Below are 27,805 nucleotides of genomic sequence, written 5' to 3'. Positions count from 1 at the left end.
CTATTACAATTGAGGAAAAAGCTTCATGATCTCCAATGTCATGACGTCCAGAAAATACATGGCCTCCTCCCCTTCCTCCAAAAGCAAAACAAAATCCCACCATAAAAATCAGCAATCAAAAGGTTAGAAGCTTTTCTTATGTACATCATAATGATTTTGAGGGACATGACACAAATCTGAATGATACACCTATTTTGTTCACTAAACAAAGCGCCAAATCACAGACATATTTTAGTATCTTTAACTTATTAATCCACATAGCCAGCAGATGGAGCTGAGGTTCTGCTTTACACAAGGGGGAGAACAGTTAATTTCTGAAAGTATTTCAGTGAACAATATGAGTGTGTATAATACACAGACAATGCACATAGACACACACTGCATTGTATAAATAGGGTATACTGAAACTGAAAAGATCTTCAGAAACTAGTAAAACAAGTTGACCAGTTTCTCTTCTGCGTATAATGAATTATATTTTCTTAACTGTAGCTTCAATATGAGCCATTAATACCCAAACTGTTAGGAGTGCAGTCCCTTTCATGCCTTTACACTTCCAAATATAATTGAAATAAGCCAGCAAAGAGCTGTTAGACTACACAAACAGATATGCAAGTACAGACAGAAGAATTATTTAAACTCTACCAGTTGCCTTAGCAAACAAGATGTAAAATATCAAAGTAACTTAAGCACCAAAACCTGAACCTTTGCTTCACAGTACTTTGCCTACTTGAAAGTATATACTTTTCCCTACATATATATACACACGTGCATATATAGCGAACAAGTACAATTGTACTACAAAAAAAAAAAAAAAAAAAAAAACAGCTTCTAAGAGTGCTGTACTCCTTCCTCTGCACATTCACACCACGTGCCAGAAGACCCAAACTAAATTACCAGGACAACAGTAAGTGATCCAGTCAAAAGGCATATATATGTCAACTCAATTTAAAATGACTTGTTAACATTTTCTCCCACCAAAATGAAGTTGGCTTGAATCCCTGAAGTTTAAGGTTGTTAGAACACAAATATGTCAGACTTATTATATATATGCTTTTTGTTAGCACCTACTACAAGATATATGGCCTGAATTAGTACTACAGTAGACAAGGGAAAACTTTATGGCAATTACTGCTCCTTTCCACTTCACAGTTTACACTGGAAAAAGCAGTCCTTTTCTGAATGGGCTTCTACCCCAACCAAGAAAGATTTGGGGTAGGCGCAAAACACTACAGTCTGTGTGATGAAGCAACTTTGCCAGATACAGAGCACTTGATGAGAACTGTCAGTAAAATGATGAACTATTTTCATCAAAAACTTGGAGTTTTCAAAGTCCAAATCCATTAAGAAGCAGAACTAAACATGATACTGTCATAGATGTAGAATTGCTTTGGACTGATCTAAACATTGTGCTATGAAATCATTTAGACTGCAGTTGTATATTCCATTATGATTTCAAGATGACGCCATTAAATTAAAGGAGATTTTCTAGAATCAAAATGCGATTAATATTGTTTAAGCTTTTCTTCCTCTCCTCATTCCAAAATACTACAACATAAATCAGTTTGCTTTCAGGAAGCATTTGGACTCCAACAACACCAAAATAAATGCACTGATTCCACCAGTGTTTCTCCAGATCACTTCATCCTATGGTCCAACTTCAGCCTCTGAGCCTTCAAAACTCATTTAATGCAATGATAATTACATTTCACCAGGAGTGAAAAAACCTGCCCAGACATACTTGCATACTTGCTCCAGTTGCTGTGAATGCCAGCATTCACCATTCAAGTGCACATCCCCTTCTCTCAGACACCTGAAGCTTCGCTTCGATAATCTCACTCGTATCCCAAGCTTTCTTTGGAGAAGCTGCTGTTTTTCTTGACTGCTTTGTCTGCAAAAACTTTCCCCATCATTCACCTAGAACTTCACACCCAGTCAGACCTGCTGCTCCTGAAACTGGTGCTGGAGAAGCAACAGAAGCACTACTGATTGCAAAGGAGGGACAAAGCTGCACACGGTGACTGGCAAGATGTAAAGCATCCAGCAGGGAACAGCATCTCCTGGGCAATCTTTCTCTCCTTAGGCAAGAAGGTCATGCCCTTATTAGCATCCAGAGTTGATGTGCAATTCCCCTTTTGGGCTAGAGGCTCACTGCTGTGCAGCCACAGCCTTTTGCTGTCAAGTAGAATCTGCTACCGGAATCAGTTATTCATCAATACTAATGTACTTGTGCTCCACATAAAAAAGACATAAGGACGTACTTCTAAAAAATATAGAAAATACTTTTTATACACATATATACGTTAGTTATTTTTCCCATTATCACAACTGGTAAGTTTTGCCTTTTCCAGATTTTAGGGAAAAAACTACTGGTGAAGAGTACTTCTGCAACTTATATGATTCTGAAGCTTTTTCTGACTATCAGGTGTCTGAGCTGCTGGGATAGAAATCTTCTCTCCCTCCTTTCCCCAGCCCAATGCCTTGACTACCACAAAATATGAAGTACCTTCCCGCACATCTCACAGACTCTGTTAATTATCAGAATATGGACAAGAAATACCTACTGTGTGACCTGATAGATGCTATGGAGCTTCCTCCATCACAGACTTGGGTTTGACTCTCCTCCTGCCCTGGAGGTTACATTTGCTGCAATAGCTGCCTGCTCTGCAGTTCTGAAAGCTTCTGAGAGGAGATGTCCTGTGGCCAGTGAAGTTCAGTCTAAGGCAAGTGGCTCCCAGCTTCAGGACCCATGAGATTAGCAGCCAAGGTGTAGACTGCATTCTGTCCTGCTGTTAATTCACTTGTGAAATACAAGAATCGGGTTACTCTTAAGCATCTCAGCAAATCCATAATCTGTTCTCACTTGACTCAGCTCTAAATTAAGGAGTGAAGTCACTACACACTAATGCCACAGCTCTTTGGGAGCAACACAACTACCTGAGAGTTAACAGGCATCCTAGTCTTAACATAGTTTTCCAAGACACTGTGTCATCATTTTTGCATCACCTTGACCATGAGATGAACAGGTTGCCCAGAGAAGTCGTGGACGCCCTGTCCCTAGAACCATTCAAGGTCAGGCTGGATGGGGCTCTGAGCAACCTGACCTAGCTGTGGGAGTCCCTGCTCATTGCAGGGAGTTGAACTAGATGAACTTTAAGGGTCTCTTTTAACTTGATTTTATGATTTAACTTGAATGATTTTACGATTCTATGATTGTGAGCTACAGAGCTGTAAACCCATCTTCTTCGAATTCTTCATATGAGATTTCAATATTGTACAAAACAGGCAATTTCCCCAGCTTCATAGCTGCTTTAGTACAAAGCCTCCAGCATATCACCCTTAATTAGCACTCAGCAAACTGTGATATCACTGGTGCATACTTGGTGCTGGTAAGAGGGTACAGGGTAACACACCAGTGCATGTCTTTGAAAGTCAGGTGTCAGCGCTGAAGTCAGGTCCAGCCTCGAATTCACAAGAAGTGCAGAACTGGGCTGGAAGCTTCAGGGCTGGCTGGACTTTCAAGCCCTGGCAGCACTTTTTAGATATGCCAAGACCCTGCTAGGGGACTAAAATATTTTTAAATAGTTCCCATAATGCAAACCACACACAAGCACTATGAGAACATGGAGCTTGAGGGCACTGAAATATAATTCTGCCATAAAGTGTTTTCTTCAGTAACTGAAAGTACCTTTAAACAGTGCAAACACACATACACGAATGTCTGCTCCATACAATTTTCCAATTAAAGAGGCACAAACATGGATTTAAATTATGAAGTGGTAAAAGCTTTCTAAAGTGCCCTACACAGCACAGCAAGCTGTAACTGCAGCATATCTCACTTGGATAACAACACTACCTGTGGTTTCAAGGGCAACCATAAAAGAGTACAAAATGAATAAGGAAGAGCACAGTGTGCTTTCAGACTATGCTCAATAAAACTGTTACAAGGTCTCAGTTCACAAGTCCACATCACAAGTGGAGATGGTTCTTACTGAGGTATGTATTCCTATGTCTCAAGTTCTGCTTGGAACTGCAGATACCTCTCCATGTGATAAACACAGGCAAACTGCTAATGATGAGACTGAAAAGATTCAGCTTCAGGCAGAGAACATTTCAGCTTCACATTTTATCACTAATAAACTGAGAGGGACAAGTGGATTATAAGGAATAGTTACAGGCATGCTTTAAGAAAAAGACTCAGTGCCATGATTAGAAGGCATTTGCCTGATTCCACAAAGATCCGTAGTCCTCTGTGTGTATGCAGATGCACGTTTCTTATTTTTATGGGAGATCACCCATCTTTCTCCTCCTAAGGATTTTATGACTTTATGTACGTTCTCATTGCACTGAGAATCTACAATAATGTTACCAATGAAATTGTCTATGAATAATACATTACTGCACCACATAAAATAGTCAATGATTTCTTGAGGGATAATGAAAACTACTAGTACTTCCCAGTCGTTCGGGCCAGGCAGTACCTTGCTAACTAATTCATTTTTGTCTTTGTTAAATAAAATATACAATTCATTCATCTCTACTATCATACATCATGCAGCACCAGTGCAAAATGGAAAAGTGATCTGAGTGTCCCAAGTAGCACCTACAGCCCAGAGCTCAGCTCTGCTGCCTTACCATTACAAGAGGATGCCAAGGGGACAATGGTGTTCTGAATGAAAAGCAGGAGTCGCTGCTCAGTTTTCAGGCAGATACTCACAAAACGTGAGTTTCATGAGCAGTGCAGTTACCGAGTTACCGTATGTGATGCCTCTTATTTTGGTATCTTCGTTGTTTTTTTTTTTTTTTTTGCTGTGGTACTTAGACCACTGCAAAACTGAGGGACAGCCTGTTGCCTGGTGAACGTGTCAAGTCAGCTCTGCAAATGATCAAATGTTTCTGTAGTGAGGCCAGAGCAAGGTGCAAGCAAACCTGTTGAGTAGAAGTCAGTAAAAAAAAAAAAAAAAAAAGCTGTTTTGGAGAGGATTCTTTTTCAAATAAAAAGTCAGAAAAATGTATTTTACCAAATAGAGGTCACTTCCTGAAATATCTACTTCTATTGTTTACTTTGCAACATACTGTTATCAAAAGCAGAATTTCCATGTATACTGCATGTTCCAAGGTTCATAAAAATTAATATCCAAATCTTGACACCGGATTGTCTAAAACAGGGCTTGGAGCCAGTGCTGCCTGTCAGCCTCTGAAGCAATAACTGTGTGCTGCGTGGATGAGCCCAAATCCCAATGGCACAGGTGCTGCACAGATACAGACCTGCAATCCTTCTCCAGGCATTTTGTCCCGACTGGTTGACATCACACCTATAGAGACATTAAATCTCCCATGATGACTGCCAGATAATTTGACGATATACAAATCTTCCTCCTAATAACACTTCAGAAGGCTACTAAAATCGATAAAATGCTACTGCTAAGGGAAAAACTCTTTTTGGTGTTATACCCAAATAATCGCTCAATTGAAAACTTACTATTTATCTCCATATTTATCTCTTCGCACACTATTCCATTTGCTCATAAATTATCAGAGTGCTTTGTTATAAAATAAACTATAGTGTAAGCAAATGTATCCAGATACACTTCCACCTCATTTGCTTTGTCCAAAGATAGGGTTGGCTGCAGTGATGTGCAGGTAAGTTTTCTGGGAACCAACATAAGTTTTGCAGTGATAGTATTTCATTAAAAGTGTTTTCTTACAGCTTAAGGATATGTAACTTCGGCAAACTATTTCAAGCTAAGAGAAATTCTATGCTAGCATACATCAGATAGGATAGCTAAGGTTTTCAGGGTTTACTTTTTACATTTTCTTCACCTGTGCTCTCGTTTTTATCATTATCAACATGGATTAAGATAAGCAATAAACTAGGAGATAAGGAGCAACAAACTCAGGGAAAAATAAAGGAAACAGAGAAGAAAAAGTCCCTTTCAAAGGCTATCTAATATGTTGCACTTCTATTTCATTCTAAAACAGTGTTTTTCACTTAATTCTCTCAAACTAATGAGGAAAAACCACGACATAATCCAAAACCTTTTGTCGTAGTGCTCACATTCTTTTTCCCACAACAGCTCAGCTCGCTTTTTTCCAGCAGATCACATTAAGAGCTTAATTTCTCTTTTCGTAACTGAAATGCAGCTGCTCCAAACGTGCTCACACATCAGCCACCTAAAAAACATGCTTTGAAATTGGAGGACACAGCAACATTTATTAAGAAAGAAACACTTGATGCTGGTACCAGAGGGACTCTGCATGTTTGGGTTCACTATCAAACAGCCTTCAGATGCACAGTTCTCAGAGCTTATACAATAAAAACCTTTCGGGGGAGGAGGATGGGCTATCATTCAATAAACTGAACAACAAAAAACATCCCTAAGAAGGGGGAAGGAAAAAAGGAACTATGTATCCAAATGGATACAGGCGCCTGAATTGAGTAGTTTAATTGAAAATGGAGGAGTGCTTTCAAGTGTATTTTGCTGCAGATAAACAAGCAAAAGCATTATACTACATGGATAATGAATCCCCCAAATAAACTCAGAAGCAATAGTGAGTTCAGCAGGATAGAACTGATACACATAATTTTCTCCACTTGAAGGAACTGATCTTTCTGAAGCAACTGCAGAGGACTTGAAACCAGCAAGTTAGCAGCTTACTAATCTCTGACTGCTGGGGAAAACGTAGCAACTACTAACAGCTTCTTCAACAGACAAGGGAAGAAGGGAAGAGCAGTAACCAGGAAACCTTCATGCTCACCTGCTCTATTTCCATTCTATAATATTATTCCTTCTTTATATTAAAGAACACATGCAATCTTGTTGCCTGGGAACATGAAACCTGCAGCCAATATAACTTAACAAGCATGTTTCTAAAGAGAATCTAATCTCACTGCTCTACTTTATGGATATAGTCACCTTCTCTCCAGGTAGCACCTAGAGGATCTAACTGCATGAAACCTCAACTGTAGTCTTCAAACATGCAGGCTTTGTGGCAAAAAGGGAGTTAGCAAAATGTTCTGCTTTCAGAGGGAATCCCCTGGCCTCTGGACAACTGGCCATTGTATGAGTCAGAAACCCTTTATAATTTGTATTTAACATGCATGTTGAGACTCAAATTCCTGCAAAAACATCTTAAACCATTTCCACAATCCCTTGCAATGCAGACCCAGTGCTTCCTCTTAAAAGAGTAACTTATCACTGAAGCTGACATTGGAAAATAAGCTTCTTCGCACAAAATCCTCTGAAGTCCTTCAGAAATTTGACCTTTCTTTTGTAAGCCAGAAGCTCATCAGGATGGCCATGAATCAGTTTAGGAGTAGTGATGCATATCTAGTCTACTTGCATCTTAAATTCTGTTATCTAAATCAGATATGTTTTGAACTAAAATGTACGTGCAGCAGCAGCAAGTTGTTTTAATCTTTCTTCTCTGGGCACTTTTTCAAACCCCTCAGGACAGAGATCCAGTCATCCCATTGTCCCTATGTGCACACAGGAAAAAAAGGGACAAACAGGCTGTCCCTTAGCTGCTTAGGCTAAAAGCAGCACCAGGAGTCCTCAAGGGCCACCTCGAGCGGGCTGCACTGACATATCCATGTGGTGACAAAGCATACTGACCCTAGCAAAGGATGGCACTATTGCAGTGTGCTTGTGGAAGCCTGTAGGACACATCAGCACTTCTGGAAGGAAGCTTTTTTTTCTGTCTGATACAGCTCCACAGAAACGCTTTTCCATGAGAAATCAATTTGAATGCCTTCCAAGGAAGTATGATACTACCTGGCTATACACATTTCAGCATGGCCCCTTCACTGTCATCTTCTAAATCAATTTCTTTCACTTGGTGCCAACGCAGCATATTAGTATTTAAGTTGACTCCTTGCTGAATAAGATGCAGCAAATCCACGAATTTTATTGGTTATAAGAAGGCTTTGAAAAAGAGAACAATAGAGAGAAATATCAAAGCCAGACTTCAGATCATATGTTGCTTTTTTCTCTCAACACCAGAAGGGAAAAAGAATCATTCAATCTTGTAATGCAATTCATAGTTCTTTCCATACATAGGGTATTGATAATATAATTCACGAATTTGGCATCAGTAGACTTCACCATTTTCTTTGCATATCTTCTGCTAGTATGTGCTTGTCCACACACTGAAAAACAATGCTGCCTTAAGTACATCAGCACAAGGACAAGCCTGAAGCAGTTGTGTGGGACAAGGGTACGGTTGTGAGGGGATTGGGCCCTGAGCAGCCTGATCTAGGGAGTGGCAGCTCTGCCCACAGCAGGGGTGGACTTTAAGATCCCTTCCAACCGATGTCATCTGTGATACTGTGAAACCACCCAGTGTTAGCAGGTGTGAAACTAGCCAATGCCTCAAAGACATGAGCTCAGAGCTTTGGGGTAGGTTCTCAGCTCATTATTTCAATCTTGTAAACCCTAAACTTGGAAGAAAAAAAAAGTCTAATTAGTCTAAGGTTGCTCAATTTTAATTACAGAAATTACAATGAGATAACTAGAAAAAAAACCAATAGGCCATTCTCAAAGCATGTAAAGGGTTGGCCAAAATCATTACTTTTTTTTTTTTTTTCCCCTCCAATGTAGCCAGGTACAGAAGCTGAGAGAATAAAGTAACTCACAGCAGTAAGAACTGAGGCAGAGAGCCCATTTCAGTGCTGTGCCCATTAGTGGCTTAGGAGGTCTGAAACTGCCTTCAGAAATAAAAACTAGCAAGTAACATGTTTACAGTCCTGTCACAAGAAAGGGCAATTAAGATCTTATTAAGAGGAGGTAAAGTGAAGCAGTCACAACTTGTGGAGGTTTTTCAAGAAAAGGGTGGATGTAGCACTCAGGGACATGGTTAGTGGTATGGTTGGAATGGGCAGATGGTTGGACTTGATAATCTCCATGGTCTTCCCAACCTCAAAGATTCTAAATCACAGTGCACATGAGGGAAATAGCTTATCTGTGTATAGACAGGGCATTGCAGAACTGAATAGGAACACAGTAGGTTATGCAATAGACCTACAGAAAATGGCACATCCCCCAGCCCATAGACTGATTTGATTGTAATTATTGACATTAATTGTCTAGGTTAGATTTTCAAAAGGCAAAAGACATTCAGCACATATTTAAAATCAACTTTCATTTGGAAGAACTTCATCAATTGCTGCTTCAATTTTATATTATATTTTTTTTAAATAAGAATCACACTTCACATTTTGTTAACAGGCTTAAGTCTTGTTAGAAGAGTCAGCGCTGACCTATTCCAAGCACATACAGCTCTTACAGCTCTAGAGAGCTATAAACATTTGATGATACTTTTCCCACTTATGTGGCAAACAAGAATTTTAACACAGGGAGGGAAATGTTTGTGCTGTGCTGCCTTCTTTGCTGCCCAGTGACTCGTGGCTGATGTGGGGCTGATATTAGCTGCAGCAGATTGTGATCTAGACTTTTATATTTTTAAATGCTTTCAATTTGCACAATGGAATGTAAATTCCAAACAACGTTTTAACAGCACAGCACTACTCATGCACAACTGAATTAATCTACAATCATTTGGACGCAAGATCGCCTTGTGCTGTAAAAAACAAAAGGGAGCAGTTAAAGATCAATTTTCATGATAATTAATATTACCTAATTTCTAGATAATGCCAGCAGACTAACTTGTCTCTCTTTTGTAAAGACAATTCAAGCTTGATGGATAAACAAAACACTCTCTAACACACATATTGAGATAACACACTGTAATAAAAATACTTTAAGACATCTAGTGGCAGGTACTCAAGGCTTACCTATATTTTCCACTATTATCATTAGCATCTATCCAATAACCACACAGTGGTCCTAAGCACTGCAGTTGCTGTATGGTGCATATTGAGCTTCTTTGAACTGTTCATATTGAATCAACTGAGTGTTGCAGGACATAAAACATCTTCCAAAGGAAATAATGTTTTGGAAGTTTCAACTCCCTTACCTCATCATGTAACCTACATTCACTGCAACAGTGCCTACAAAGCGCTGCTATCGGGCACCAGTTATAGTGGTAGCTGATGTTTCAGTGTGGATTACACTACTACTTTATGTTTGTAGCCATCTATGCTATGTTATGTTCCATTCGGCAGGTTTCCCCACGCTGCTGCCCACTGCAAGATCCTTGAGCACAAGCCCTTGGAGGAGAACACTAAAACACACATTTCATGCCATCTTTTTTCTTCCTGACTCAACTCAGTGCTTAACAGTGACACACAAGCCATATCTGACCCCCAACAGCCCAGGTTCTGGAGGCATCATCTGATATGCAATCGTTTCTATACTGTATTTATCTGAGCTACATAAAGTATACACATATGTTAAAGGAAAGATAAATCAACTCATGATTTTGCATTGCTGCAGTTTGTTCCAGGCTAGTGTGGGTACCTCTCTGCAGAACAGTGCTGGGTCATGTAGATGTACCCTCTGGGAGGTTGCTTGCTGCATTAATGCTACTGATATAGGAGAAGGTTTCCTCCTTCTATAGACAAATTCTGCTGAGCATTCTCCCTGCTGCAATAGATTCATAATTTAAAGAGAAAAGGCACTAAATAATTTCTGAAGGTGTTACTTCAGAAATGAAACCATTTTTCAGGTAGAGTCCCAAACAAAGGATCATCTGTCACTGAATCTATCACACATGACAGTTCTGATCTCATGGGGTCAGCCTCCCTGTAAACAAACAAAAGGCACTTCTAATGATTCACCATTGCCTAGAGAGGTGGAAGAGGAAAGCATCCAATTTTTTTTCCCCAAAACATAAGTTGACAGACCTGTGCTGACAAGACATTTACACCAAAAGTGCATTTTCCTATGCTGACAGACAGCTTGTCTCTAACATCCTCTTTCTCTTCGGGGTAATGGGATATCCTATCTAAATAAATTAGGTGCTCCTAAATCTATGGGGCACATAAAGCATTGATTAAGCTGAGGCTAACAAGTAACAACATTCCTCTGCAGTCTGCAAGAGCAAAGCTCTGTTTGTCCAAAACTCTGGGAAGTTATTACAAAGAAGAAAACAAAAGTGAGAATTCGCAGTCTCACTACTTTAATGATGAGGAAGATCTGAAATCTGCTTTCCATCTTCTGCTACCATTTTCTGTGGGGCAAAAACATATGTAAGTTTTCTTACAGTTGAAGTAATAAACTAATAAAGAAGCCTGAAGTGGCTCAAATTAAACTCCTTTCATTCTCCCATCCATATATGGGATGGTAGCAAAACAAGCCCCAGTCTACACACTTCTACTTCAAGTAGAAAGGCATACAGGGCCTTGCTGATTCCCTATTTAACATCCTATCTACAGACATGACTTCACCAATCTCACTACAAAGCACAGGTAAGGGCTCAGCTGAGCCAGTAGCAACTTGTAACATGCAAGACTTTAACGCTGACCTCCAGGTTGCCTTGCATGAACATACCGTTAACAAGAGCTTTGGAGAAAGCTTGTGTATCAGGGATTAACCACGATAGGCATCATTAGATGCTGCACCATAAGGACCCAGCACAAAAGAACTGAACTGGGGAGTCTGCAAAACCAGTTTCACTGAGCAATCCCTTCATGTGAACCTCCAACAAGGACTCCCAAATTCGCCCATCGAGCTCCTATGCTGAGTCACCTCGTTGCAGCTAATTCAGCAGACATAACAGTGGGATAGTAGAGAGTATCTGAAGAAGGTAAAACCCATGGGTTGAGTTAAAAACAGATTAATAGAACAGAAAAGGAAAATAATACTAATAAAATAATATACAACAGGAGTAATACATAATGGAATTGCTCATTACTTGTTGCCAGTGAGTTGCAAAAATACTCATGCATGTAAATAAGCAGTTTTCAACACAACTGAAAACTCTCACACGGTCCTGCTAAAATACATCTATTTCAGTCTTACAGGTTCCACTGGTGAACAATTCCATGTGCAAGTTACACTGCTGAAGATAAATAAGCTAGATTACCTAGATAATATCTTATCCATTTGAATAAAGGGTGCTAAACAGTGTAGGGAATATATATAAAACCAAATGACATAATTACATATTCATTTTTGGAGAAGGAAAAAGTAGAATAACGTTATATCCAGGCTAACACAGCTCAAGTAAAGGGTAGAATTTAATTCTATCATTACTTCCTTTATACAATTCTATATGGAAAGGTTAAGAATCAGCTATTAAATGCACTTTCAGGTAAAATTTCACAGGTACAATATTTCAACAGGAAAATCAGCATCATTCATCAGCAGAAGGAATTGTCTGCAGTTTTTACAGCTGAATTCAGAATAAAACAGTTCTCAAACTTTTCAATTTCTTTAAACAGAAGTGTTAGATGTCTGTGCTCATCACGAACCTTTTGGTGAATAAGCAATCAACATCTAGTGTAGTGCACATGCCAAGGCACATATTGCAATTACCACTTATATTTAAAAAAAAAAAAAAAAAAACCCAAACAACCCTCTTCTAATACAGACTTATAGGTCTTCCAAATGTCAGGAGGCAAGATGAAAAAATAAACAACAAATACATTTATTTTTTTTTTCTCTGATCCACAGTTCAAGGTCACACTGAAGACCATCAACTTCTCTCCTGACAGAGCAAGAGCACTTGGATAAGTATCATCCTTTATATACCCCTCAGTGCAAGAATATTGCTATGAATTCAGACTTCCCATAGTGGATGCTTGAATCTGATCATATGGGGAGCAACCACTAGACTGACTGAGACAGCAAGCTCAGGGCACTCAGCACAGCTAAAGCCTGCTGACTTCTGCAGAATTCCTTCTCCTATAGAGAGGATGGAAAGTGTGGGGAGCTCCCTGAAACAGTGGATCCACTTGAAAGGATGACTTTTGATAATTTAAGCTTGTACACTGTCAGTTTTTCAGTTAAGCAATTCATAATATTACAAAGTGCTTCTACTGTATTTTAAGATTAAAGAAATCTTATGGTCTGCTTATGCTGCTGTATTATAACCTATTCAAGTGACAACAAAGACAAATTTCACTTCAGCAGGATCCCTTTTTTAACTAGGCTTCTACAGGCTCTGCTCTGTTAGAGGTTTATAGCAAATTTTGTGGAAAACGTGCTATGCAATTCTGTTTAGTCTTATGCCATCCCATACAAATACCCTATAAAATATTTTAAAAGCCTACTATTATAGGAGCATGCTGTTCAGATAGTTCTCGCACTCAGCCAGCAGCATTCTTGCCTGGGAGAAACACTGCCCAAACCAACACCACTCACAAGTTACAGAGGAAGGAAAAGGCATACTTACATCAGGAAGGTGCAACATGTTGACTTAATGTGAGCCCATTCAACTGAGGCTGTTTCACCATGCCTGCAGCTTTCAAAACTAGTTGCAGGAGGTACTGATGCCAATATATACAACAGCTGCTCTTCATATAGAAAGGGGAAATAAAGGCAGAAGAGGTAGAACAATGTGACAGGAGTCACAATCACCAAGCTGAGCTTTCTCCAATAAAAGTCTTCTGTAAGAATAGAAAAAGGAGGAATGACATGGAAGCTGCACTCCTAAAATTAAGGAGGATTCAAGTTATGGCCATTGATCTGCCATGTGCTGCTTTAGTCTCCAGTCTAACCATAAAGAATTTCACAGAAAACTGGCATGGAATCAGATGTGTTCACTGGGGATATGCTAACACCATGTGAATAACAAAGTATAGCAGATGTTGCAATACGAAGGAGATGGGCAAGACTCTTATTAAGCAATACGGACTGTCATGGATATATAGCTCAGGTCACTTCTTTCAAAATGTAAGCACACGCACTCTGCTCCATGAAAAGCCAAGTGAATGCTAAGCTCACAGCACTTACTTAATTTTCTCCCAATTATATCTTAAACAAAAGCACTAAGAACAGAAGAGTCAACTCAAAGTGCTCATTCTCAAGCCACTACGTTGCACCAAAATCTGCTTTGCATTTGCAGGCAGGAGGCCCCGGGCCTCCAGTAGGAGCAGCACATAAGCATCCAAGGACAGCTTGGCTCCAGAGACACATTTGCCTCAAACCAGAAATTTTTAGTTCTCAACTTCTACAGCTGTTTGAAGTAGCGACTCTCTAGAAGTCAAGAGGAATTGGGAGACTAAACGCATATTTAGATCTTACTTTCTAAAAATAAACTCCTTTCCCTACACATTCTGATGCTCAGCACTGAGATGATAAGCCACACAAACAGCACTGCATGACTACCAGCAGCAAGCAACTTAGCACAGAAGAGTGCCTAATAATACAGCCTGAGGGTCAAAAAGAAAAATCATGCCTGGAAAAAAGGATGGGAAAAGTCACGGTAGCTGCTTTACAAAAGTAGTTTAGTCATCCTGACAGGATGAGATAACCAATTCCTTGACATCCAAATGCTGATGTCCAGCAAAATTGTAAAAATCAACATATAATTGTCTAGTTTTCTGTCATGCACATGAAAATAGATTTGCATAAAATCAGGACACAAGCAGAAATCTACTCCACGACACCATGTTACAGCAGTAAATAGAAAGAGAGAGTGAGAAGTAAAATAGAACTGGATCTGAGAATGAAGCCCTGGAGGAGATACAAATTAGTCACTGTTGAAACAGATGCAAAGTAGGCAGACTGAGCAAACTTGGAAAGAAGTGTAATGAGGAAGAAAGCCAAAACAAAGCCATACCCACAGTTCCAAGGCAGGAGTGAAAGTGTAAAAGCGGGCAATGCTTTGCTTCACTGTTGACACCAAATTGCTTTCCTAAGCACTTACAGAGCAGACTTTCAGCGTGGCACTGAAGCACTTTTTGGAAAATCAATTTACAAAAAAGCAACAATCACACCACATTGTCCCCTCTCAAAGATTATCTGCAGAAAATTCTGATGTAAATAATACTCCTAGGGAAGTAGAAATATTATTAAAATCTTACCACTTTAATCAAGCGTTGTGACAGTCCCACCTATGTGTCTGAGCTTTTTGCAAGAATGTAGTTCTTTTATTTCAAAATCCTGACCTGTGAGTTCCCTGTCACACTGCTCCACAGCAACTTGACAACTCTTGTTCATTCTTATGTGCTACAATTCTTGTGCCATGGAGGTGAACTGAAATTTTTCATCCTCTGAATATACCACAGTGTTTCCAAACATGCATACAGAGATGTTACATTCAGTCATTTTCAATAAATTGTATATAATAAAATGACCTAGGGTAAGGCATACTCTTCTTAAAGAATGGCTTGAATATATTTTCATCTACATCACTGTTCATCAGCTGTCATAAAGCAAGCAAAAAGACATGTAACAACCAACCAGCTATATTTAAAAGCCTCTCTCTTTTGCTGTTTTTTAACGCTACTATACAATGAAAGTTGACAGAGATAACAAAAACAGTTGTCATAAAATCTAATCCAGAAGGTACCCATTTAAAGAAATATATTGTGTGTCATTTCAAGACTGACAATGACTAGTTTTGATGGGACAGATTCCAGAGAGAAATCAAGCAGTCTTATTTAGAGGTGCAGCCATATTGTAAACAACTTAACTGAAAGCAGTGGCTCGTATTTAGCCTTAAGCCACTGCAGGAGAACTACATTACAGCCCCGGTGAAAAAGCACAACATTCACTGCAGAACTCCAACTCTCAAAAAAAAAAAATAGCTTTTGTTTTTGTTTTTGTTTTTTTAAGCCATGGCTCCTTCCAAGTTACCTTTTTGATTACTTCGAACTCTCACTTCAAAATAATTTTTTTAAAAAATATATATATACGCTCACACACATATATTTAATCTTCAACTTTTCATGCCCAAAATTCTCAGTAGAACCAAATGGACTTTTCCGTCCAACCATATACCTTCTGGAACCACAGACTTTAAAGCGAAATTCCGCAGCTTTATTACTAATCTGTCAGAAAAATATTGCTTAATATAAACTATTGTCCTTTTTTATAAGAGCTACAGTTTGTTCTCTGTCAAGGAAAGAAAATACTATCTTTTCATCAATGTTTTCTTTCTCCTGTGCTATAGTTAGTACTCCACTATATCATAAGAAATATAAATAACAAAACTATTAGCAGTTTTTTGTGAGTGACAGTTTTTTTTTCTAAGTAGTACCAAATACATCTCCTTTTCTTTTTTACAATGCTATCCTTCTTCCTCCCTCAACCCCCTCACAAAAACAGTGCTTAGCCAAACAGAAAAGCAGGAAAATTATCAAAGACTTAACGGCATGAACACAACAAGTGTAATATAACTAAAACATTCACAGAATGCTTGGGCAGAGGAAAGCTGAAACATTTATTTTCAAAACACAACACCTGAGTCAGCCTGAGTTTCAGAAAGAGTTTTGCATTCAAATATTCAGGACGTCCCTGGAGATGAACAGTCTCAAACTTAGCAAGAACATTCAAGAACTCAGAATTTTTGAAAATTCAGGCCAATCAGCTGCCTAAAGACTCAGTAACTTTAGTGTGCAGTTCATACTGCAAGACTGATTCAAATGCTGCAAGCATGAATAGCTGAAGGATCGCCTTACATAGCACTCCTCAAAAAGAGCACCATTACCTCAGCACACCAAAGCAGACTGTATCACTGTAAAATAGTTGTGTTAGCTCAGCTCATATAATGAAGTGCTTATAAACATTATCCTTTCAATGGTAACCTCTGTAAGAAGCATTTTAAATTGTTATATACATGAAAAAAACCCTAGGTAATACGTTGTAAGCACAAAGATGTTTGATCTTTGTCTGTAGAATGATGCATAATACTCCAGCATCAAGCACAGAGTCTTCCACTGCTCTTTGACACAAACGCTGATTAAGAGATACCTTCTGTTCAGAGGAAAAGCAAAGGTGTGAGAAGGGCAGCCAAGCCAAAGTACTGTAAGTAAGTGGTATAAAGCTAGGCAACAGGAATTGGCAGAAAGTTCTGCTGGTCATAGCAAAGGCACACCAGCCCTTTGTAGCCATGATGCTGAACACAGCCTGTCCCATGGCAAGCAGGTATTCTGGTTACTTGACAGGTGAGTGCCCAGGACACACCACAGCAATGAGACCTAAGAGACAAACAAGTAACTGGAGTCCCAACCTAGTCATGTAACCATCTCTCAAGCATTTGTCGTGCATAGATACAGTTTTATTTCACATAAATATTGCACTTTTGCTTGGTTTTCCAAGTCACTTTAACATTTATCTGCTTGTGTGACTGAAAAGAACTTGCCAAGCTAAAGTAAAACCAACTTGAAGATTGATGAAAAAAGCTGGGCTCCGGAATCAAATATGGCAGAGGCAAAACAACATCCTTAAGATCCTCTGCAAGGTCATAGCTGAGAGTTGCCACCACACTCATCCTCACACCAGCCATACATTATCAGGTTGTGTAACAGTGACATGACTAACAGCATGTATGTTGGCTGGCTGAAATTACACAAGTAGCTGTGATGCAGGTCCAGCCACCAATTAAAAAAAAAGTCATCGCATTCCATTCTTCCAACACCACACGCACCATCACTGAAGAAATATTCCACCATGCAAGCAAATTTGCAAGATCTCCTGTTACACTGGATGTTCAGGGTGTAGGAAGAAAAAGTGGGAGAAAAGCAAAAGAAACAACCCAGAAGTCTGACCAGGGACCTCCTGCAGTGGTCGATGCAGCTCACTCAAAATGATCTCATGTCTCAGTACAGACAAACAGTTGCAGTGGCTTGAGTCAAGGGCACAATTCAATCTAATAAGGAGCAACAATTAAAAATATGTGCAACTGCAAATACCCACTGACTTTGCAACAAATTGCTGGCACAATGTAGCTTTTGTTTTCGTATAAGTTTAAATCCAGGTTATCTTTCTGTGCCATTATCTTCAATATATCACTTGTCACATTGCTTAAAGATGTACAGTAGTAAAAAGAGCAGCTGTCTTTGGACAGCTGCAACATCATTAGCAGCATAAATTTCTTTGCTGTGATACTTCTGCATATTGCTACTATCTGAGGAAAACACAAGGAATCTAACACTGATATAGCTATATCCAAGCACTGATATAGAAGAATATCTCTTTATTTTAGTTAATTAAAATCAGTAGAGAAAACACTATTTGTGGAGTTTACATATCAAGCAACAGATGCAAAGGTCCAACTGCTTTTAACGTACCTATGCCCTGGTATTGTGGAGCGGAAATTTATATGCTCATTGAAAATACTGATTTTTTTTTTTTTAATCTTCTGACATGAGAGTTATTCATTTCATGCCTGCCACACAATGACAATGCCATGCCCCAGCTTCTGTCAAAAATAGATAAATGCTGAACTACAGCTGAGAGCTAGTAGAAATGTTCAAGGTTTTCTGCTCTTCCCATAGCAAGATCTCTAATGCCATTCTGAAAACAACACATGAATTCCTTACTGCCTGATCAAGAAATGGAGCCTGTAATGAGAGACTAACCTGCCTGTGGCTTCTGACTACCTGCCAGTGACCCACAGCTTGAAAGCCCACAGTGTGGGTGGAGTTTAAAGCTGTTCCCAGACTCTTTGGAGCACAACTCTGCACTAAAAGACACCCAGGGCACAATTGCTGTGTTTATCTGCAGGAGCTTTCTGTCTAGGCAGAGGATGAAAACAAGCAGTCAAGCATATTCACAGTTAAAGATCTACATTAAGAGCATGGGGAATGTAAGAGAAATGAAATACAATGAAAGGCAACACCCTCTAGGGATGTTCTGCTTCCTGCCTCAGAAACAAAACAGCCAAATTTGAGATCGTTTAAATCCAGAAACAAGCCTGGAATAAAATTTTGAACCAGAATACCATGCTTAACCACACTGTCAACTAAGTAGCAGCTACAAACTAATCTGTGCATCTGAGTTCAAATTTACCCGAAATTCCAATCTATGGATTCGACCTAAGGCAGAGAAAAGTTGCACAAGCTAAACACAAGAAACCAGAGGGTTGGTCCTTCGTGCTTCTGAAGATCTAAGCAAAGAACTGTACTGAGCAATAAGACAACCAAAGGGATCTTCTTCCACTGCTTTCTTTCTCCATTTCATCTTTCGAGCTTTACCTGGTAACTCTTAAATTATACGAGAGAAGGAGAAAGTCTCCTTCACCATTATCAGATAGTTAAACACTACTTACTATAATTGCTCAGCAGTAGACCAAGGTATCTCTCCCTTTAAGTCTTACCTTATGCTACAAGTATTATGTTAGCTGTTGCCATTCAATACCCAAACCTACCCTCTAGCAATGTGAGATAAATTCAAAGGGCTTACTACTCTTTCAGGAGCTGTGCTGAGGCCCTCTCAAGCCTTGATTAGTCACCAGTAGCCAGAATCTAGGGTTGCCAACACTGCCCTTCCAGTGTAAGCAAATCCCGGGCTTGTCAGGATTCTGTGGTATATAGGAACCCACATACTGTGTTCAGTCAACACATACATATAGGTGAAGATCTGCATCCACCAAGTTCAAGGAGCGTTTAAGGAGATGATCAGCAGGGCAGCTCTTTCACACATCACATTGCCACAGAGTGGAGATCTCTACCCACAGTTTAGCCAAAGTTAGATTTTTCTCTAGGCCTAACAGAGCCCAGGGCTCGACACAGGCTGCTGACAAAATGTGGGAGTTATGTTAATGCTACCAACAGAGCTGGACTTCTGTATCTCGTCAGATGCTGCATCTAAAATGTTCTGGGTCAGATAATTAAAACACCAAATAACTAATCCTTCTAAAAACTTACAGCCAGGTTTCAAAACAACTACGCAAATCTATTACTTGCTGCTGAGCTTTCCTGGGAATCACATTTCTAAACAGATTCTAAGCTCTTCTGAATATTTGTCCTCTTATGTTTACTCTACAAACACAATCCCACAAAACCAAATAAAAATACTTTAGTAGATGATTTCTTTTTAATGACTTTTGAGTATTATTACTGAGTGCAGTAGAAATGTACTTTTTTTTTTTTCTCGCCTTAGATACTCACCCCAATTCAACAAGATACCATAGCTTACATACTCAACTGGACTGCTATGCTTCACTTATTCTTCTTGAATTACACAAAACAAATAAACACGCTTCTCATTCACTTCCCCAGTTAGAATAAGCTGCTCTTTAGTGATTCTAAAGGTCGTCAAGAATTTAAGAGCCCCATTGACCTCATACACAAAATACATCCTCGCTTTTCTCAAGCGGTTTGTGAAAGTCTCCTGTGTCATCAAGTAGTGATCTTATTTCATTGACTGACAAATAGGTGGTTTTGCCTGCACAGGTATATATTTTGTGGCTGAAATGAAGATGCAGAAGTAGTTATTAAAGATGTCTCTGTCAAAAATGACTACGTAAGCATTAATATACATGAGAGCAGTCATCAGAAACCTGAGCCAAACACACACACACACACACACACACACACACACACACCCCCAACCCCACTCACCCCCTAGGGAAAGCCTCAGTTTTCCCACTGACTTTAATGGGCCTTAAATTGGAACAACTTGTTTTTCTGTCACACATGACAGCATTTCTTTATGCAAATGGCAAATAGTTGCTTGTAGCAGCTTTTCCTTTCAATGCTTCAAAGCCTCTTTCTACTAGCCACTGATTCCATGGGGTCATTATTTTAATAGAAACATATATTTACTAAAAATAAAAATAAAAACAAATAGCACTTACACTTTCATGTCTGCTTACTTCCCTCCCTTCCCACTTTCCTGTCATTATTCATCCTAAATCATGCTATTAACAAGAGCAGAAAATCCAGCAGGCACTTCTCCCCCCTCCCCACAGTACTAGATTATATCTATTTCAAAAGACAGATATTTCCTTGCTGTGGCATGTATTCTTTTCTTCCCAGATAAACCACTATTTTGCACGTTATGTTTGCTGCCTTCCGGAAGCAGCAGATAACATTGAAGGGATTTAATTAATATGTACCACAGCGTGAACCCAATGGATAGAACATCTACCCTGAAGGAGCAGAGCTGCAGGAGGTAATTAGAGCACACCGTGACATTTATTACTAATGCTCTTCCATTGACATTTGCTGCCGATAGGCTGCATATAAAGATTTCCTCTGTTTGCATTGACTTACAATGATATAGACCTTCCCACGCAAAGCAAGCAAGGAATGCTTTTGCTGTTTACAATAAATTAAGCCATGAGAGAACAAAATACTGGCCTTTTTAGAGCAAGTAGCAAAACTTCCACCAACTTTCTCATCCAAAATTCTTTTCCATTCAGTGGACTACAACAGGCTGCCGATATCAAATGCATTCTCTGAGAAGGGGAGAAATCCTCTGTACCCACCCCTGTTCTCTACCACTGTGTGGATCTAGGAATACAACCAACCACCTAGAATAAAATGGTTAAACAGTGCAAATGAGAACTAGGATTAAAGACTCCCCTCTTCTGACTTCTGCCCAGGCTCTGCCGCTTGATTGAATTACAGATGAGATATCTCAGTAGTTTACTAGCAGACCTATGTCAGTTCTGCCCTTCTTCAGGGTACACAGCACTACACATTCATCAGCAAATTGAGGTCCTTATTCCCATTCCTTCCTGTGCATTCCATACGTGGTCTGAGGTAAGGCTGCTTCCCCAAAAGCAGTGTTTGAAATCTCCCCTTCAGGTAGAGGAGTTCAAATTGAGCTCCTGAACTATCAGAAAAGTCCTTTGACTCATCCATATGCTGCTGTTGAATCTGACTCAAACTGGCCATCAGCTTAAAAAGTTGCAGGCAGAAAGGATAGTAGTTTGCTCTCCCAAATACTTGCAGCAGCTCCTCCAAATCTGAGGTCATATAAGGAAGAGGCTGACGAGTTTAGGAAGCTCAGGAGAAGGAAAATAGGCAAGTATTTCAGGTGTTGAAATCTCGAGTCCATCAAGCTCCTCCCTACCTTGTACATGGCCTTACATGATTAAGGCATGCAGAGTTGGGAAGGTAAGACAGAGGTGCTCTGTGGCAATAATGAAATAATCCAGTCAGAGTTAAAAACATCTCCAAACTAGTGGAATTATCTAAAAGTGTACAAAATGTGCGAGGCAAACTCCATTGATAATAACAGAAGTCTCTAGAAACACTACATGAGCCCTGGTAAAATTTAACAAATTTTAGAAGACAAAAAACACTACAGTGGTGGAATGAAGCAGGAAGGTTTATTTTAAATACTTTTTGACCCATTAACTCAGACAATTTCTTGGAAAGGTGCTCCAAGTTTCTTCCTTTCCCTTCTTTGCTTCCATCTCCCAGCATGCTAAGCCTTAGCATATAAAAAGCCTTTATGTTTCAGTTAGTATGCTCTGTTTTGGATTGTCCCACTGTCACCAGCTGGCAGTTATACTGTAGCTGTCAGAATACAACACTGTCCCCCAAATAGAGACTGAAATTTTGACTTTGTCATAATGAGTTATCTGGAAGGAAAAGCAAGTACTTGTAATGCTGGAGACAGCACAGGTCAGGTATGTATTCAGAATACCTCAGAAACTACAGGAATTAATCACTACCATGAATACGATCTCATGTATACAACACTAGAGCCTATTCTTGTAAAATCTTCCACAGGCAGAAAGTGGTTTATGCTATCAGCTAATTGGAATGTAATGAGAAGCGTTACATCTTTCCTAAATCATGTTCCTCTCAGAAAATAATCTATCTACATTTACATTTTTGTGGTAAAGAAGATTTAGCAGTCTCATTCCCTCATAATAGTTATGTCTATGAGAACATCCAGTATGTTTTCTTCAATTTATTTTCTAGTATCCCACTGATTTTAAAAGCACACTAATAGAAAGCAGCAAGGAGAATACACACAATTACACCAGAATTAAAGATTATTTACCTAGAGGGAAGAACAAAATTTCAGATAAATATCAGAACAAAGCCACGTTTCTGGTCAGGCACTTGCCACTGCTTTTCCCCATGATAGAAAAGATACATTGGATTTCATAGCACTGAAGAAACAATTGCTGTGATTTGGTTTGGGTTTTGTGCTCTTATCTCACTGATTGGAAGCACCCTGCGCCCTGCTCACTGCCCATTTCCTCCTGATTATTTGACACCAAAGTTACAGTGTTTGAGTCAAGGATCCTTTTCTGCCAGGGCTGGTTGACCTCCAAGCAATGAAATATAACAAGGATACTACCGATTAGTTAGGATTCATTTTAGTTTCAGCTAAAATAAGAAAAATTAACTACTGCGTGCCTCTAGCGCTATTTAAAGTTTCTGTTTTTGATTTTGCATATACATGATTCCATAAAACCCTGCAATCTAGTATCTGAGTACAATGAGTTGCCTACCACATCCTGCACACTTTGCTGCCACCTGGCATGACTGACTGCTATTAAAAAGAGTCCAAGGACTGGGGGCTCATGAGAGCAGGGAAACATGGGAAACTCAGGTAACTAAATTAGAGAGGCTAAATGAGGCTTATTATCTCAGGCACAGCCGCTGTCCAAAACCAGTTTGTCTCCACACAGTTCAGAAGAAAAACCAGAGTGAACTCAAGCTTACCGGGACATGTCCATACCAACGCACTTTCCTCACGACTGCACGCAAAGCTTTCTCTTTCCTGTAGACACCACATTTTAACATGATATTCGAACTTTTTCCAGACTCATCTGCACTGAAATAGAATCATAGAATCAACACGGTTGGAAATGACCTCTAAGATCATCCAGTCCACCCACCCGCCAGTATTTTTCACTAAATCATGTCCCTCAGTATGACAAATGTTTTTTGAACACCTCCAGGAATAGTGACTCCACCACTTCCTCAGGCAGCCCTGATCATTCCAACACCTGATCACTCTCTCAGAGTAGTATTTCCTAATGTCCAAGCTCCCCTGGCACAATTTGAGGCCATTCCCTCTAGTCCTTTTACTAGTTACGAGGCAGGAGAAGAGGCTGACCCCCACCTCAGCACAACCTCCCTTCAGGTGGTCGTAGACAGCAATAAGGTTCCCTCTGATCGATATTTTTGAAATATCCATCAAATATTTTCAAAATATTTTGAAAATTGCCTCATTCCAGTTCAGCATGGAGCTCTAAACTCTGTGCATCTCATAGGGTTAAAATACTACAGTGTGTAGCTGCACAAGAACATTTCATAACTGCAAAACTTTAAATCACGTGTTGATGTCATAATTCAAAAATCACCAAAAATCTGAACCACTGCTGTGTTCTGAACATACACATCTATTCATTAGTGGCACAGCTACAGCAGTCAAATTCAGAGATTTTCCTGGGCATTTCACAATAGTACCTGAAGAGATTATCCCAATTCCCCCAGCAGTTTTTCTAACGGACTTAGTTATAACTACATATGTGGAAGCAGGACAGACGATACACATCAACAACTTTAGGATCATACGTATTACTGTCCATACATTGAAAGGAGATTGTTTTCCAGCTGTTAAGCTAGAAAAATACAAATTGCTTCCAGATACACATTCCTCTCACCATGTCTGGTCAGAAAACAAAGGCCCATCTGCACAACCAAGAGCTTGGCTGCTATGAGAGCTTGTCAGTGTAGTAACAGTACATGAAGGGAAAGATCTTATTTAATGTTATTTTTGAGGGAAGCACATTATAAAACTTTGTAAATTATGTACTTTTTTTTTTTGCATTCCTTCGCTTACATAGGTGTATAGAAACAATACATCCCAACTCCCCAAATTTTATCTCCTTTATTTCTGACTATGAACGCACTGTATTATTCATAATTGAAATTGCGACTGAAGGTAAGCAATATGCACAAAGAATAAAATCTTACAAGTATTCTTAAGCTGGTTTTGATTTGATGTCCTTCAGTTCTGCCAGAAAGATGAGCAATGTTATGATTTGCAAAAGGCATGTCTCCATGGAATACTCAGTAAAATCAGATCAGCTGAAACTGTGAAGACAATCTACCTAACTTACAGCACATTAAACTCCTGAATGGCTAATATCCTGCTTTTAAAAAAGCTATAGCTCCATGAAGAGTACAGTACTGCAGTTGTTTCTGAGGGAGACCATGTGGAAATGGGGACCAAATGCTCAGCACCTTAGAAAAATTGAACATCTAGTTCTGTCTACATGCACTTCAGTGAAAACATCGAGATCCAATCTCAAAAACAAACGAAAGAAACAATCCACAAACAAAACCCTACAATCCTCCCCTCTCTCCCAACAACAGCAAAAAAAACAAAACAAAACAAAACACAACCACCCAGAATGGCAGAATGTATACTAGTTGTTCTTCATACATTTTACATAGGATACCAAACTGTGGATTTTCCTCCTAAATTAAGCAGACACTACAGAAGCTGAGTGAAAGCAAAGAACAGATCATTTTTTTTATCAACTAAGTGGTAAAAACCAAAACCAACCAAACAAAAACAAATCACAAAGCAAAACCAAACAGGTCTGTGTCCCCAGTTTTCCACCTTCATTGCCAGCTTTCTCACTGAAGCTCTGTAGGACCCTGGATATCCTCTCCCTGGAATTACAAAGCTAATACTTGTTCTGAAAATTCGGAATCAAGCTGATTATAGCTGGCTTGTCACGGTTTGTCCTTGTATTAGATTTCAACTAAATTCAATTACACAGTGTTCTCCTTGCTGCCATGAGATGAATGGCAGGACGAAGATGAATGAACAAAACTGCTGAAACTGATTGATCCCAACATGCAGGCAGGTTGATTAAAGTGTCCAGAAGCAAAATGAGGAATAGTATTCATCTGTAACTACTGGTTGGGTCTTCAATTAAATGCTGTTTTCACCAAATGTCAAGAAACAGTCTGAATCCTGTTGATTTTGCAAGAGCATGTGTGCAGCCAAATGAAGCTTGATGAACTGGAAAAAAAAAAAAACAACCTTATTTTTACATCAGCCTATGTATGTCCCTTCTCAATGGCAACTGAGTCACCCCAATCATTTACTTGGGGCAATTAAACACACCAGAAGCATGTTAATAAAAAGCAATTTTGAGTTGTCACCTTCTGATGATCATATAAGCTCCAAGTAACAGATTGGACTTTGTTCAGTGACTGTTGCACAGCATTTGATCCTATGGTATAAGGGGGCATCATGAAAATACTCAGTTACAAACTACCAAGTAGTTAGTTGCCCCTGAAAATATTTCCTAGTCTGAAAACACCGTATGGTGGTGATATGGAGAAAGGTGCTGACTGATGAAAAAAAAATCTGATGCCTCCCGTACATTGTGGCAGAGCAGACTTGGAACTCATTCTGAGCCAAAGACCAACAATTCAAGTGCACGTCAAACCCCAGGCAGATATGGTCAAACTCTGTGCAGAACACCTGGGCAAAAAAAAAGTATAAGCACATATTCAAGGGGGCAGATAGTTATGCCTCACCTCCACTCTGTCCAAAGCAGCATTTTTCATAGATGACTTGAAGTGTTCCTAACCCATGGATGATTTATTCCCAGATTTAATTACAAACTATTTCACCTTACTAGCTACATTTAGTTCATTTCCTAAGCAGGGGCAAGGTCCCAGCTGTCAGCTTGAAGTTTTAACCATTTTTCTTTACCATCTGTGGTTTCTTCTGCAGCACTAACAACTGCTTCTGGCACCATGTTGGCTTTTGAACCTTTGTCCAACTTCAAACTAATAAGTGTCCCTTCACTTTAATGGTGACAATCCATTTGTCTTGCCTAGCACACCATCTTGTTCTCCAAATAACCCCTCAAAAATGCAGAGCTTTCTTCTCCCAGCATCCACACATGACACCAATGCTTGCAAACTCACACAGAGCAAGGCCATCTGTGCAGAGCTTGAGCCTTCCCAAACTTCCTCAATGCTAGGTTTCACTAGGATTTTGCTAGCATTAGTATGCCACTGACTGCATTTCTCTTCTCTTCTGAAACATAAGCAGGTCACAATTGCTCAGATCTGTGCTGACCCGCATAGACAACCTCTCTAACCAAAGTAACAGAGACCTTTTCAAACCTTCAAATGCTCTAGAGGCTGCTAGTATCTGAAATAAAGCTATTTCTCAATTCAGCAAGATCTATTTCTCTTAGTTTGTATTTGCTATTTGCAATTCTCTTACCCTACGGATTTTCAGTGTATTGCAGTTCTGTTAAGGTTTTCTAATCGCATGGTACTTCATAGAATTATAATGTCACTGAGGTAGAAAAAGACTTTTACGACCATCAAGTCAGATGTTAAACCATCCTCAACACGTTCATTAAAACACATCCCTAAGTTCCACATCTCCCCTTTTCTTTTTTTCTTTTAAACACTTCCAGGGACAGTGACTCTACCACATTCCCAATGCATCACCATTTTTTCCTAATCACCAAATTTTTTCCTATTATCTAACTCAAACCTTCCCTAGTGCAACTTGAGGCTATTACCTCCCATCCCATTTGCATTTCCATGCATTGCTCCTACTCCTAGTATTGCATCATACAGGTCACTGACTTCTAAAAGATCGAGAAAGAACTGTTTCACTGTATACCATAGAAGTATCTTGCCCCTCACTACACATGTCCACTCAGAAGAGGATTGGCTCTTGAAAGCTCCTGGGAGTTTTTATAGACAAAAGATACAGTTCACTGCAAGACATCTTGTGAAACAGTCCACAGGCTACCTCTGCAAATGCACAGAAGTAGCTGTTCATCATCTTTTCCAATGTTGGCCAGAATGTTGATGCTCATGCTGCTAGCCTCTCTCACTGCCAGCAATCAGCCTTTACATCTCTTTGCTCATGTGATTAGTGCCTTCCTAGCTACCTTATCCTCCCTAACCCTCTACAAGAAGCCAAAGCACCCAGGTCACAAAGAGTTTGATAAAGTCAATTGTCAGGATAGCTCTTGGAGAGCTGCT

The sequence above is a fragment of the Meleagris gallopavo genome, chromosome 4 (genome assembly GCF_905368555.1).
Source record: "Meleagris gallopavo chromosome 4, MGAL_WU_HG_1.1, whole genome shotgun sequence".
Taxonomy (NCBI): domain Eukaryota; kingdom Metazoa; phylum Chordata; class Aves; order Galliformes; family Phasianidae; genus Meleagris; species Meleagris gallopavo.
The sequence above is the reverse complement of the archived record's forward strand: the minus strand, read 5'-3'. Positions refer to the sequence as shown.